At 35.1% G+C, this 15,334-nt stretch overlaps 1 protein-coding gene across 3 annotated transcripts in view; it reads left to right on the forward strand.

Annotated features, from left to right (window-relative positions):
* Window positions 1–167: 167 nt before the first annotated feature.
* Window positions 168–15,334, forward strand: part of LOC134725746 (protein PF3D7_1417600-like) — a 55,580-nt gene continuing 40,413 nt past the window's right edge. For 2 of the 3 annotated variants that reach the window (XM_063589799.1, XM_063589802.1), the window contains exons 1-2: window positions 168–299; window positions 4,129–4,184. The gene's annotated coding sequence lies outside the window, so the exon portion shown is untranslated. The other variant, XM_063589801.1, reaches the window with a different exon arrangement.

Here is a 15,334-nt window from a genome sequence, read left to right on the forward strand (position 1 = left end):
TGCTGTTATCAAAATATAAATTCTATAACCTCTTTTATGTTGTTAATTTTTATCATTTAATTTTCTTTCACATTCATTTCAATTTGTACTGAGTTAGATACTGTAAAATATCTCAAATATTAATTAAGTAAAGAGTTATCGCCCTTACTACAACTCTCTTGACAAACTGGTATCTAAAAAAACAGCTTTTCAACGTTGAATAATAAGCATTAGAACCAGTGCGTTTTGGTTGGAATCAAAAACTTAGGTTTACTGAAGAATGAAGTTTATTCTGTGTTATTGACTGACATAAAGCTAAGGTGATGATTATTACGAATTGCATTCACAGAGAAACTGTGTATTGTTTCCCTTAAACAACATGTACAACAATAACACTAACAGTAACAGGTAAAAAGCTTTCGGGTCGATCCGGCCCCACGTCCAGTGGCGGATTTAGAAATTTTCATAAGTGGGAGCCCGCTAACTGCACTAAGAGGGGGGCCGCTTCAGTGATTCCCTATATAAGCAACCAATTTATTTCCCAAAAAGGGGTGTGTGGGCCCCCTGTCCCCCCTCTTAAATCCGCCTCTGACGTCGATCCAACCCAAGTCGATCTGGCCCCATGTAGATCCAGCCCCACGTCGGTCCAGCCCCAATAAAAAATATAATGATAAGGAATAAAAATTAAGATATATATATATATGTATTACCACAGGTGCTTGAGGACAGGATCCTGTATGAGCCCCATATAGTCCCTCCCCCCTTTTTTTTTTTTTTTATTCATAAATCTCAGATTTTTTCGATATATATCATTTATTTGTACTTTATATATACTAATATAACATATTTATACTCTAAATATGCATGTTTACTATCAACGTGAATCTTGACTATAGAGCGAAGCGAAGGGTTTCGCTCTATAGTCGAGATTCACGTTGATAGTAAACATGCATATTTAGAGTATACATATGGTTTATTAGTATATATATGGTACAAATAAGTGATATATATCGAAAAATCTGAGATTTATGAATATAAAAAAAAAGGGGGGAGGGACTTTATGGGGCTCATACAGGATCCTGTCCTCAAGCACCTGTGTGTATTACATGTATTAATTGTAATTCATAAATGTTTATGATTTTGTACGGTAAACAAATTTTTATTACAAAAAAAAAACAATAAGTGTTATACATGTAGAAGCCTATGATGTTACCTGAAAGAAAAAAAACAATTAAATATTATTATAGACACCAAACAAAAGATCAAACAATAAAGACCTTGTTGATTACTTAACTTTAAGTAATCAGGATTTGATTGAATTAAGTGATTACGAGTGGCATTACCTTAGTTCACAATCATCAGACAATTGTTGAATAAACAAACCAATTATAGACTGATGATTTGATTAAAAAAGTCATTATGTTGAGTTAAATTTTATAGGTTCAATTGGACTGTAAATATTTATTTAGCTATTTTGTGTGTGAACTAAATAAAATAAAAAATCGCCATGACATTCAAAGTTAAAGTTATCATGGAAAATAACTTCATATTTTAAAATATGTGGAAGCTGCTATACAAACAGACACAATAACACTGATTTTCGTATTGATATAAAAAAGTTCTTTAACTGGTACTCCAATACTTCACTTTCCTGTTGACATCCATCATCAGACACTTTTGCAAATTCCATTTATACTGTTAAAATATGTCACAAATTCCTCTTAAATCAATATAGTTTATTCATATTTTATTATGGGGCCTGACTGATTTGGGGCCAGATCTATTGGGTCGGATCAATTTGGGGTCGAATAGGTTTGGGGCCGGAACGACCAGATACCAGTAAAAAACCCAAACTGAAATGCAGTCACTGAGAGTGAGGCAGGCCCTATAATATATAAAGATTACTCACCTATTGCCTTAGCCTTTGGTGGCCTTAACTGCTCTCTTCAAGACAATCCAGACCATCTGGCTCTAGCCCATATCCTGTTGGCGTGTTGCATCAAGAGTTGTCAGTGATTTGCCTACAACCCCTGTTTCACCAAATTTGGGACTGTTTTGTACCTTTGAAATGACATTTGTCCCATTCTTGTCGGCTTTTTTCACATTTGCACCCTACATGTTCACACCCTTTGTTCAAATTTTAATGTTTTGTGTTGAATTAGTTTGTTTTTTTGCCTCACCTACAATAGTCATGATAGTGGAGAGGCTTGATGTTTTCTGGTCTGTGTGTTCGTTCCTCTGTTAATAACGTTTTGACCCTAATTTCACGGTCCAGTAAACATAGAAAATGATAGTGCGAGTGGGGTCTCCGACTCTCCGTATACTATGAACACTTCTTGTTAAGGTAACTTGATACCGAATGGCATATCTCCCGATTTCCAAACTTTTTGGCATACATGTTCTTTGCACTGAGTTACATCGAAATATGTAATAAAAAATGGGGGTCACCATTTTTGTTTTCTTGGTATTTTCATTGGAAAACGTCGATTTGGGCGACAAATTTACTAAGGTATATAGGGGAAATGCCTGTTTTTCGGCTAACCTTTTTAGATTTTCCCCATCTATAGCTATGTTCTTATATACGGAGAACAACAAAAAACTAACATAATATTCAGAATTACAAACTGAATTCATACATGTATAGAAAATCATGTCACCATCCTTGTTTTTGAGATAAATGGCTTCAAAATTGATTGATACCCTTAGAATTTGACCGAAAACATGTGACGTTATTGAATACAGAATGTAACGTTATTCTCCTCAGAGATATGAGAAATGGAAAACACAAAATGTGTCGGGATCTGAAGGGTGTTTATTTTACTTTCGTTTCCCTGTCAGGTTTCCGTAAATTTCCTAGTGATATGAGATTCTACTGATATAATTTATTTCGTCCTGCAGTTAGAAATTTTACTAACATGAATTTAACAATAATCTCGTCTGATTTTTACACTTAACGAGCATAATATCTTCACATTTTTGTAAAATTCGAGTGAAAATAACATGAGATTTTTTTACGTGTGATTCATTTGAATTACTGAGTTTTTAACTCCATCCTTTATGACAATGGTGGTGTCATTGCTTCATCCATGCAGAAAAATAGTACTTTAAAATTTTGATTTAGTTAACAGTGATATAATTGCTCTGTTTTTGATGGTTGTTTAACGTTCAGTGGCAAATAGTTCATGCATGATAAATAAAATAACAAAACTCAAAGAAAAATTCAAAACTTATATTCCTGACTTGCTATGTACATTAAGTGTAGTGTACTTTGCGTGGTGTAAATGTGTGAGTCGATGTTGGTAAGGTCAAGTTAAATGATCCGTTTCTTAAATATCTATATTTTATGTCAGAATCTTCCTTGACATCAAATTTGAAGTCGATCCTTCAATGAAAAAAAAGTTATAAACAATTTACCATGATCGGTCAGGACATTAGTCACAGGAAAGATGTAGATGGTAAGGTCAAGTTTTCTTATTTTTTTTCTTGTATTATTGTATTAAATGTTTTAATCTGCCACGGTATTGAATTTGAAGTCTATCCAGTCAATAATTAAAAAAAATCGCAGGTTCATAGCTGTCAGGACATATGAAGTGTTAAAGTCAATTTGGTCAGGTCAAGTTTTATAACTCTTATAAATGTGTTTTTCATTTTTTTCCTTTTATTTATTAAATATAAGTTCTCAGCTTGCTTGGTTCTAAATTTCAAGTTAATCCTTCCAATAATAAAAAAACAGTATTAAGCATTTTCATTTCTGTCAGGACATTTTCAGGTAGTCAGGACATTAGTCAAACTCCGTACAGTAATCGTTTCCGTTCCGGAACTATTTTCCTTTACTCCACCAAGTATCCAGAAAAAAATACCATTAAAATTGTCACATAATACCCAATGTTGTTTTTTATAATTTTATCAATTTGTGATTGCAAAAACCCTAATGCATTGGCTTGAATGTGTGAACGTTATTCGATAACGTCAGGAACGATAACTCGTGGTATAACGTCATTCGGTATCGTGTTACCTTAAACATGTTATAGTTCACCAGTGTATCTCTAGCAGTATATAGTTTTCATTGATAACAAGTTGCATGCTTTATACAGACAATATAATGATTGAGAAAATAATATCTTTTCAGTATTTTATTTTATTTTGTAGGACATTTTGATGCTAGAAAGAATAAAATGTTGGCCAATTACAGATCCGGTTTAATGGTAAGTATATAGATTTAGAATAATATATATGTGCACTTTATGTATTTAAAGGACAATAGCTATAGTTCACAATATTTGATTTACATCTGACTGAAAGGTGTTTAGGACATTATAAGGTATTTGTCTGCATCTGTCGCTACTTGGGTTTAGTACACATTCTCGAGTAAGCCTTTCTGACTGATACATAGATGAGCAATCTCTGAGGTTTTTTGAGAAATGCAAAAAAAAAAAAAAAAGAGCAGCAAAAGCATAGGAACCTTTATTTATATTATGTTCTAGGTATTCAATAACAAAATTTATAAACTGTCTTAGTGTAAATTAATACATATAGAAAGAAGGAAGATATCAACAAGAAGATCAATATTTTACTTATATTATTTTTTCTTTAAATTTGATTTCAACATGATTTGTTATAATCCTCTGAAATATCTCTGAAATTTGTGCAGTATGTACAGGATCACCAAATTTGTTTTGAGTAAATTGTAGTATATTCTTGTATGAACTGTAAACAGTAGGCACTCAATATTATTTGTATGCATATATTAAAAATGTTGAGAAAGTCTGATTTATTTCCCCTTAATAGTCTTAGTTGATATGACTAGAAATACAATGTATAATGTTTTAAATTTAGGCATGACTGGAATAAATTTCAAGCATTGCTTTTTCCAACTTAAGGATAGCTTTGCAAGTGTGAAGATTAACTCTGATCATGAAATCTTTAGCAGTTCTCCTCAGAAAAACTGAATGCTGAATGATATGAATATGAGATTGTTTGATATGAAAAATTATGCCCTCAATAATTAAGGAAATCTGTAGAACATCTTTGTTTATTTTGTTACTACCAAAGTAAAAATGCATCAACAAAGTGTGCTTAAAGATGAATCATGATTTTGAATTGTTGCAGATATATGCATGACTGTAAGGTGGTACATAACACTACAGGGAGATAACTCTGTACATGTATAAACCAGAGTACCTTTTTTCACATTCTATTGTAAAGGAAATATTAAGCTTTTCAATGATCAAACTTAGTTTTTGGCAAACTGCTATATACACATATATATTCAATGAAATTTCTGACAATGTATGTGGTTCAAGTTTTTGAAATTTATATTTTGTGAAAATTAAACAAGCCTAATTAATTTGATAACTGAGATATTGTTGAATGTTTACAAAAACACATGCAATATTTTTTTCTCTTTTGTTGTAACTTGTATACAATTTATATCTTAGTTTATCAATGATTATTTAGGAAATTTAAAGATATGATGTTTGAGAAGCCATAAAATCTGTCAGGAATTTGACCTGAAATGTAAATTGACTATTGTTCCTCACTGCTACCAGTGCACTAGGTTGCAACTTCTTGACCTCTTTTAATTCTTAACTTGTCATCAAAATATGCTCCATTTGTTATTTGAAGAACCAAGATGCTAGAGTAGGGCAGATATCTCTTTAAGACAAAAATTCTGTTTATGAATTTTTGCTTGAAAAATTCCCAGGGATTTGTTTAACAATTTAACCATAGAAAATTGTCAAGTAGCTCTGTGAAAGTGCTGACAAACCTATTTGTCACAAGAATAAACAAGCTTCTACTCAAAAATGGCTCAAGCAAGTTTCAGTGTTCTCCCCAGTATTTCTAAATAATACCACCAGATTTGAAATTGTTCTGTTCCCCAGTTTCAGGGTTAATATTAGTCAGCTGTACCCATTGATGTGTTTTCAGATTCCTCACTTATTAACTTCCTGTTAACTGAACACTTGTATCATTTTACACATGATGTGTTTTCTCTTGTTGAATGTTTTTTTGTTTCATCATTTGATGCAACTGCTCTTTAAATTGAAAGAATGGGAATAAGCTTTATATTATAAAATCAAAATTTTCTCTGGAATCAGGGTGTATTTAGCCATTTAAAAAAGGGGGGTACCCAACCAAGGATAAAAGGGGGTTCAAACAGTATTCCCCATTCAAAGCACAGATTTTCCCACAAAAAAAACTACGGTTCTGGGGTTAGATCTGCAACTGAGAATTATCTGTGGTGTATCATCATATATGAAACAGGCTGTACAAAGACTTTTGGATATTGCTATAAACTTTATAAGGAGTCTTTTTAAGTATGGATGTATATATACAAAAATGTCAGCAACTGTTACTGTAACACTCTATAAGTACTTTGACAATTAATGCTTAAGGAGGTAATTAATGTTGATATATATGTAGTAATAAACACTTTTGTTGCAAATGTGCATCACTTGAAAAGAAGATAATTGCATCTCAATTAAGGTCATCAACACTAGTGGAATTTGTTTGTCTTCAATAATTCAAATGAATCTTTAACATAAATGCTGAAAATTAAAATCAAGCACAGACAGTGAAAGACCTTTGAACTTTGCAATAACTCAATAACTAAACAGAAATCAATTCCAAGAACTCAAATATGATGGCAAAAGTAAGGATTTAAATTATTAGACATCATGATATGTAAGTTAATAAAAAACGAAGTGAAGAAAATGCAGTAATGATCACAAACTGATCTGTATACTGATTCTTTGGGCGATATCTTTTTGCGCCAAAAAGTAACTCATTTGCGCCACAACTTAATTGCGCCAATACTTCTTTTGCGCCACCTAATTATCAAAACTATAGGTATCATTTGCGCCAATAAAATAATCATCTAATTGCGCCACTTTTATTCATTTTTATCTATATATGACTTCCCTTCCCTCCTCCTTCTATCCGGGCTTTGGACCGGCAATTTTCCTCCACCAAGCCTGACCAAGACGAAATTTACATGACTTTATAACGACGTCTGGAAAGATGTCTCTTACTGTTTTGTGCATTCTATTTTCGAAATTTAAATAAATGGTGGTAATAAAGACTTAGACATGTATAGTATAATTAAAAGTTGTTTGAAATATTTTGGACAACATTTATAGGTACCATCAGCCAAAATACATCTTTCTTTTCTAAATTGTCTTCTCCAATTTTGAAGAGCTCTGAATTTATTATTTTAGAAGGTCACTCTGACAACATATCGGTTGCTTTTCTTTTGAACGAAGTTCTCAAATTTGACGTTCTAATTTCTGGATATTTTTTTCATGAATATGATCTAATTCTCCATTCAAAATAATTGTACACGATTCATCTGTGAATAACCTAGCACAACACGACTTAACTGTACATCTCCATCTTATTTCTCCAGTTTTTGTTACAAATGCTTGACGGACTTTGTTTTCTTCAACAATGATGACCGGTTTTCCTCTATCAGACTCTATTTTTTGAATGGTATATCCGACATTTTGACTCGTGAAAAAATATTTTATTACTAAAAAAAACATGTTCTGGTCAGTTTTCTTAAATTTGATGAGTGTTCAGATACAATGTAAATCTTATGTGGAAAGGTTAATTATATGATATAGGTAAAACATGTACAGGTATGCTAAAGGTAAAAAATATCTACAGGTAAATGTGGCGCTATTTCATTTCATTTATTGGCGCAATTATAGCGAACCCTATTGAACCTTTCTATAGATTCACCTGCAAGTTACCTGTCCATTTAAACTTTTGGCAGTTCTATTGTCCCATCTAACAAATACAACAGGTATTGTTCTCTGTATAGTTTTTTCACCAGGACCTTTAAATTTCTTCTAAGAGAAATATATCACTCATTGATTAATTTACCTGTGTAAAAAATTTATCTGCAAAATTAGATGGAAGTAACATGTGTACTATTTATAAAAAACTGTATATGAGTTTGAATGTATTATATTTTCAATCTGTTGAATGTAAACACTGATTCAAACATTAATAAAAGTTGATTCCTAAAAAAAATTAACATTATTCCTATTTCCAAAAAAAAATTGATAAAAAAAACCTAAAAATGTTGATGTTTACATATTAAGGCCTTCTTAAAAGTATTCTATAACGAAACAAAAACTAAAAAATACAAATTTTCATACGAACATTACTTTTTATTTTAAAAACAAACTGTTTATGATTAAGTTGTTATTTATTTTGAACATATTGAAAAAAATATTATAAATGTTTAATAAACACGAAATCACAGGCATTTTTTTTTATGTGAAACATGTAATTTCTATCAATTTAGCAGATAAATTTTCTACTGAGGTAGATTAATCAATGAGTGATATTTTTCTCTTAGAAGAAATTTAAAGGTCTGAGTGAATAAACTATACAGAGAACAATACCTGTTGTATTTGTTAGATGGGACAATAGAACTGCCAAAAGTTTAAATGGACAGGTAACTTGCAGGTGAATCTATAGAAAGGTTCAATAGGGTTCGCTATAATACCATCAAAATTAAAGATAGTGGCGCAATTAATACCTTTTCAAAACTGCAATTGGCGCAAATTGATTCTGCCCCAAACTTCTTTTGAGTGCATAACATCTGAATCTATGTATACATATTTGTCTAGGGGCCAACCCAAAGACTCCTCCGGGTGCAGGAGTTTTTCGCTGCATAGAAGACCCATTAGTGGCCTTTGGCTGTTATCTGCTCTATGGTCGGGTTATTGTCTTGGCTATGACAAATTTCAAGCAGGCAGATTACCTCCCCTGATTCACTATCTAAAATATGGAAAAGATTTGTTTCTACTTTTGCCTTTATTCCAAATCCTAAAATTGTTTGTTTAATGTTTGAACAATAAACAAAAAAAATCCATTTAAAAATTTGTGGTTAGAAATTCAAACATTACAAATGTAAAAGTATGGCCAAAAATTCAAACATTACAAGTGTAAAAGTATGTCCAAAAATACAAATTTTGTGAAAAAATAAATAGGCAAGGAAAAGAATTACAATTTTACAACTTTTCCAAACAAATTTGATGCATTGTCAATATTTATGCTCAGAATGCAATTTAATATTATGACAAGTTTATTCCAAAAACCTTTGTGGATACAATGGTATAAACAGGAAACAATACACCTTATCGCTATTTGTCCGCCATTACTGGATATCACACAGGTTCCCATAAAATTTTGACGTCATAAAACAAAATATCTGACGCCGCAATGGAAAAGTGATTGTTGTATGTGTCAAAAGTTCAAGCGGCCGGGTCAGCCGGCCTATAAGCCAAATAGCGATAAGGTGTATAGCAACAAGGTAACCCTCTGTCACAGCGATGGTGAAACAAGAGGTTTTCATAGATACTTTTAAACATGTACCAGATTGTGTTTAAAAATGATTAATAGCAAAGCAATAATTTAACGAAAAAATGTTCCTTTTCTCTTTTAAAGTAGGATAACGTAAAACACTGTCAATTGTTAGGTATTTCTTCCAGAACGGTTTGTGTTCTTTATCATTTGGTACTAAATCTTGTTTGAACACGTGAAAACCTTTAAAGCTGCAATAATTGAGGTTCATTTGTTGATCTTTCGTATTGCTGTGTTTTATTTCTCCGCTGTATAAAACTCAAAACATCATGTACATTTGTGTTTCCAACTCCTTCAGTGATTGGTTTGTACAAATCACCATTAATATACAATTTGTCTTTTACCATGGTATATAGGTTTTCGTTGTTGTTTGATTTCCCTTGGAAATTGTTCTTAAACCCCGAAATGTGTCTCTTTTAATTTATATTCGTTTTCTAGCACAATTTCTTTGTCCTTAATTGATACAAATTTTGCTAATATCGGACGATTACCTCTGCGACCTCTTTTTCAAATCTACGGACGCATACGAAGTTGACTCTTTTGTCAATATTCAACATTTGTTTGGTAAAAGAATATGGTTTATCCTTAGTGTTTTCTTCTAGGTGAAATTGTATGCCAGTAAAGATGAGGTTAGTTTTCATTGTGAGCCACTTGAGCTCTATCACACCATCTTCCATATTACGCAATTTAGAATCTATTTTTTCACTATGATCTTTATCATGTTTATGTTGTTATACTGCAGTTTCCAAGCTTGTTATGTTTAAAATGTTCTCTTTACATCTATGTACTGCTTTGTGCATTACATGACCAATGTTTTCAACACTCCCCTCAATTTCATTGTTTTATTTATTACACATTCGAGGTGCTTTTCAACATAGTTAACTTTTTCAGCGAGTAGATTTACTGTAGATTGCATAACAATTATCTTCTCAATTTACTGTTCAAATTTTAAAGCGATGCTGAAGATCCTGTACAACTTGTAATAAACTGTCAAGAATTGTAGCAGTTTTGTTGTCAAAACAGAATTCAGACATATTTTTTTTTATGAAAAAGTCTCAAATGCAGCTAAACAGCAAGTTAATATATACATGTATATATTTAAATCTTGTTCGACCTGTTAATCAAATGCATTTTGTTTAAATATACTTCTTCAATTTTTTGGTCTTTTGGAAAATGTTGTTTGTGCTGTATTTAGACCCTTCTACAACGAAATTTGTTTTACATGCACATGCATGAAAATAGCGGTTTTTATCCCAAGCAATCATATGTTTGAACGTAGTTTTCAATTTAGACTCGTATATATTTAAATCTATATCGAGGAACCGTTTTTAAAGGCTCCATAGTGAAAACAATCTTTAGACCAATAGGATACTATTGGAGACGTTGCAACATTAGTGTCGTAAATTTGAAGAATTGGCTCAGTTAAGAATTTTCAGATTCTTCATGTTTATTTTTATTTTTTGGATAAATTTGAATAACCTTTACACGAACAATCATAATATTAAATACTTCTTAACTAATTCATTTAGAATCACTAGCAAAATCCAACGTAATATTCTTTTTTTTCGTGAGCTCAATTTTGTGGCCATTCTTTAGCAATACATCCAGGTTCCTTTGTGACAAAAAGTCACATGTATATTTATAATGTTAAGATGGTTTATTATTCCTAAAACCATGTTCTATTATATATAATACTTCCATGCTGAGCCCTAAGAAAACTGTTATCATTACAGAAGATGATATGGTTACAGTCAATATTTATTGTACATGTACTAGTGATGTGTAAATTAGTTTACACTGTATTTGTATCATTTGAGCGGGATATATAACTTGGTATTAAACAGCATGATATAAACTGGATTATGTTTGATAATGTTATTGTATCCTCTCTCTGAGGTCAGTTTATTTATTGAGCCCAAATTTCTTATATCTAGGAATTTACTATAGCAATAGATGTTTGTATACACCTAGTGCCTATCAGGATATTTTCTGATGAGTGAGGGGGTTATTGGCCATATGCCACCTTCAGTAGATGTTTGTATACACCTAGTGCCTATCAGGATATTTTCTGATGAGTGAGGGGGTTATTGGCCATATGCCACCTTCAGTAGATGTTTGTATACACCTAGTGCCTATCAGGATATTTTCTGATGAGTGAGGGGATTATTGGCCATATGCCACCTTCAGTAGATGTTTGTATACACCTAGTGCCTATCAGGATATTTTCTGAGGAGTGAGGGGAGGGATTATTGGCCTTATGCCACCTTCAGTGGATGTTTGTATACACCTAGTGCCTATCAGGATATTTTCTGAGGAGTGAGGGGAGGGATTATTGGCCATATGCCACCTTCAGTGGATGTTTGTATACACCTAGTGCCTATCAGGATATTTTCTGAGGAGTGAGGGGATTATTGGCCATATGCCACCTTCAGTAGATGTTTGTATACACCTAGTGCCTATCAGGATATTTTGAGATGTGGGGGGGGATTATTGGCCACATGCCACCTTCAGTAGATGTTTGTATACACCTAGTGCCTATCAGGATATTTTGAGATGTGGGGGGGGGGGATTATTGGCCATATGCCACCTTCAGTAGATGTTTGTATACACCTAGTGCCTATCAGGATATTTTGAGATGTGGGGGGGGGATTATTGGCCACATGCCACCTTCAGTAGATGTTTGTATACACCTAGTGCCTATCAGGATATTTTGAGATGTGGGGGGGGGATTATTGGCCACATGCCACCTTCAGTAGATGTTTGTATACACCTAGTGCCTATCAGGATATTTTGAGATGTGGGGGGGATTATTGGCCACATGCCACCTTCAGTAGATGTTTGTATACACCTAGTGCCTATCAGGATATTTTGAGATGTGGGGGGGGGGATTATTGGCCATATGCCACTTTCAGTAGATGTTTGTATACACCTAGTGCCTATCAGGATATTTTGAGATGTGGGGGGGATTTTTGGCCACATGCCACCTTCAGTAGATGTTTGTATACACCTAGTGCCTATCAGGATATTTTGAGATGTGGGGGGGGGGATTATTGGCCACATGCCACCTTCAGTAGATGTTTGTATACACCTAGTGCCTATCAGGATATTTTGAGATGTGGGGGGGGGGGGGGGATTATTGGCCACATGCCACCTTCAGTAGATGTTTGTATACACCTAGTGCCTATCAGGATATTTTGAGATGTGGGGGGGATTATTGGCCATATGCCACCTTCAGTAGATGTTTGTATACACCTAGTGCCTATCAGTATATTTTGAGATGTGGGGGGGGGGATTATTGGCCACATGCCACCTTCAGTAGATGTTTGTATACACCTAGTGCCTATCAGGATATTTTGAGATGTGGGGGGGATTATTGGCCACATGCCACCTTCAGTAGATGTTTGTATACACCTAGTGCCTATCAGGATATTTTGAGATGTGGGGGGGATTATTGGCCATATGCCACCTTTAGTAGATGTTTGTATACACCTAGTGCCTATCAGGATATTTTGAGATGTGGGGGGGGGATTAATGGCCACATGCCACCTTCAGTAGATGTTTGTATACACCTAGTGCCTATCATGATATTTTCTGAGGAGTGAGGGGATTATTGGCCATATGCCACCTTCAGTAGATGTTTGTATACACATAGTGCCTATCAGGATATTTTCTTATGAGTGAGGGGATTATTGGCCATATGCCACCTTCAGTAGATGTTTGTATACACCTAGTGCCTATCAGGATATTTTCTGATGAGTGAGGGGATTATTGGCCATATGCCACCTTCAGTAGATGTTTGTATACACATAGTGCCTATCAGGATATTTTGAGATGTGGGGGGGGGGATTATTGGCCACATGCCACCTTCAGTAGATGTTTGTATACACCTAGTGCCTATCAGGATATTTTGAGATGTGGGGGGGGGGATTATTGGCCACATGCCACCTTCAGTAGATGTTTGTATACACCTTGTGCCTATCAGGATATTTTGAGATGTGGGGGGGGGGGATTATTGGCCACATGCCACCTTCAGTAGATGTTTGTATACACCTAGTGCCTATCAGGATATTTTGAGATGTGGGGGGGGGGATTATTGGCCACATGCCACCTTCAGTAGATGTTTGTATATACCTAGTGCCTATCAGGATATTTTGAGATGTGGGGGGGGGGGGATTATTGGCCACATGCCACCTTCAGTAGATGTTTGTATACACCTAGTGCCTATCAGGATATTTTGAGATGTGGGGGGGGGGATTATTGGCCACATGCCACCTTCAGTAGATGTTTGTATACACCTAGTGCCTATCAGGATATTTTGAGATGTGGGGGGGGGGGGGATTATTGGCCACATGCCACCTTCAGTAGATGTTTGTATACACCTAGTGCCTATCAGGATATTTTGAGATGTGGGGGGGGGGGATTATTGGCCACATGCCACCTTCAGTAGATGTTTGTATACACCTAGTGCCTATCAGGATATTTTGAGATGTGGGGGGGGGGGGGATTATTGGCCACATGCCACCTTCAGTAGATGTTTGTATACACCTAGTGCCTATCAGGATATTTTGAGATGTGGGGGGGATTATTGGCCATATGCCACCTTCAGTAGATGTTTGTATACACCTAGTGCCTATCAGTATATTTTGAGATGTGGGGGGGGGGGGGGATTATTGGCCACATGCCACCTTCAGTAGATGTTTGTATACACCTAGTGCCTATCAGGATATTTTGAGATGTGGGGGGGATTATTGGCCACATGCCACCTTCAGTAGATGTTTGTATACACCTAGTGCCTATCAGGATATTTTGAGATGTGGGGGGGATTATTGGCCATATGCCACCTTTAGTAGATGTTTGTATACACCTAGTGCCTATCAGGATATTTTGAGATGTGGGGGGGGGGATTAATGGCCACATGCCACCTTCAGTAGATGTTTGTATACACCTAGTGCCTATCATGATATTTTCTGAGGAGTGAGGGGATTATTGGCCATATGCCACCTTCAGTAGATGTTTGTATACACATAGTGCCTATCAGGATATTTTCTTATGAGTGAGGGGATTATTGGCCATATGCCACCTTCAGTAGATGTTTGTATACACCTAGTGCCTATCAGGATATTTTCTGATGAGTGAGGGGATTATTGGCCATATGCCACCTTCAGTAGATGTTTGTATACACATAGTGCCTATCAGGATATTTTGAGATGTGGGGGGGGGGGGATTATTGGCCACATGCCACCTTCAGTAGATGTTTGTATACACCTAGTGCCTATCAGGATATTTTGAGATGTGGGGGGGGATTATTGGCCACATGCCACCTTCAGTAGATGTTTGTATACACCTTGTGCCTATCAGGATATTTTGAGATGTGGGGGGGGGGGGATTATTGGCCACATGCCACCTTCAGTAGATGTTTGTATACACCTAGTGCCTATCAGGATATTTTGAGATGTGGGGGGGGATTATTGGCCACATGCCACCTTCAGTAGATGTTTGTATACACCTAGTGCCTATCAGGATATTTTGAGATGTGGGGGGGGGATTATTGGCCACATGCCACCTTCAGTAGATGTTTGTATACACCTAGTGCCTATCAGGATATTTTGAGATGTGGGGGGGGGGATTATTGGCCACATGCCACCTTCAGTAGATGTTTGTATACACCTAGTGCCTATCAGGATATTTTGAGATGTGGGGGGGGGGATTATTGGCCACATGCCACCTTCGGTAGATGTTTGTATACACCTAGTGCCTATCAGGATATTTTGAGATGTGGGGGGGGATTATTGGCCACATGCCACCTTCAGTAGATGTTTGTATACACCTAGTGCCTATCAGGATATTTTGAGATGTGGGGGGGGGGGATTATTGGCCATATGCCACCTTCAGTAGATGTTTGTATACACCTAGTGCCTATCAGGATATTTTGAGATGTGGGGGGGGGATTATTGGCCATATGCCACCTTTAGTAGATGTT

The sequence above is a fragment of the Mytilus trossulus genome, chromosome 7 (genome assembly GCF_036588685.1).
Source record: "Mytilus trossulus isolate FHL-02 chromosome 7, PNRI_Mtr1.1.1.hap1, whole genome shotgun sequence".
NCBI classification, from domain to species: Eukaryota; Metazoa; Mollusca; class Bivalvia; order Mytilida; family Mytilidae; genus Mytilus; species Mytilus trossulus.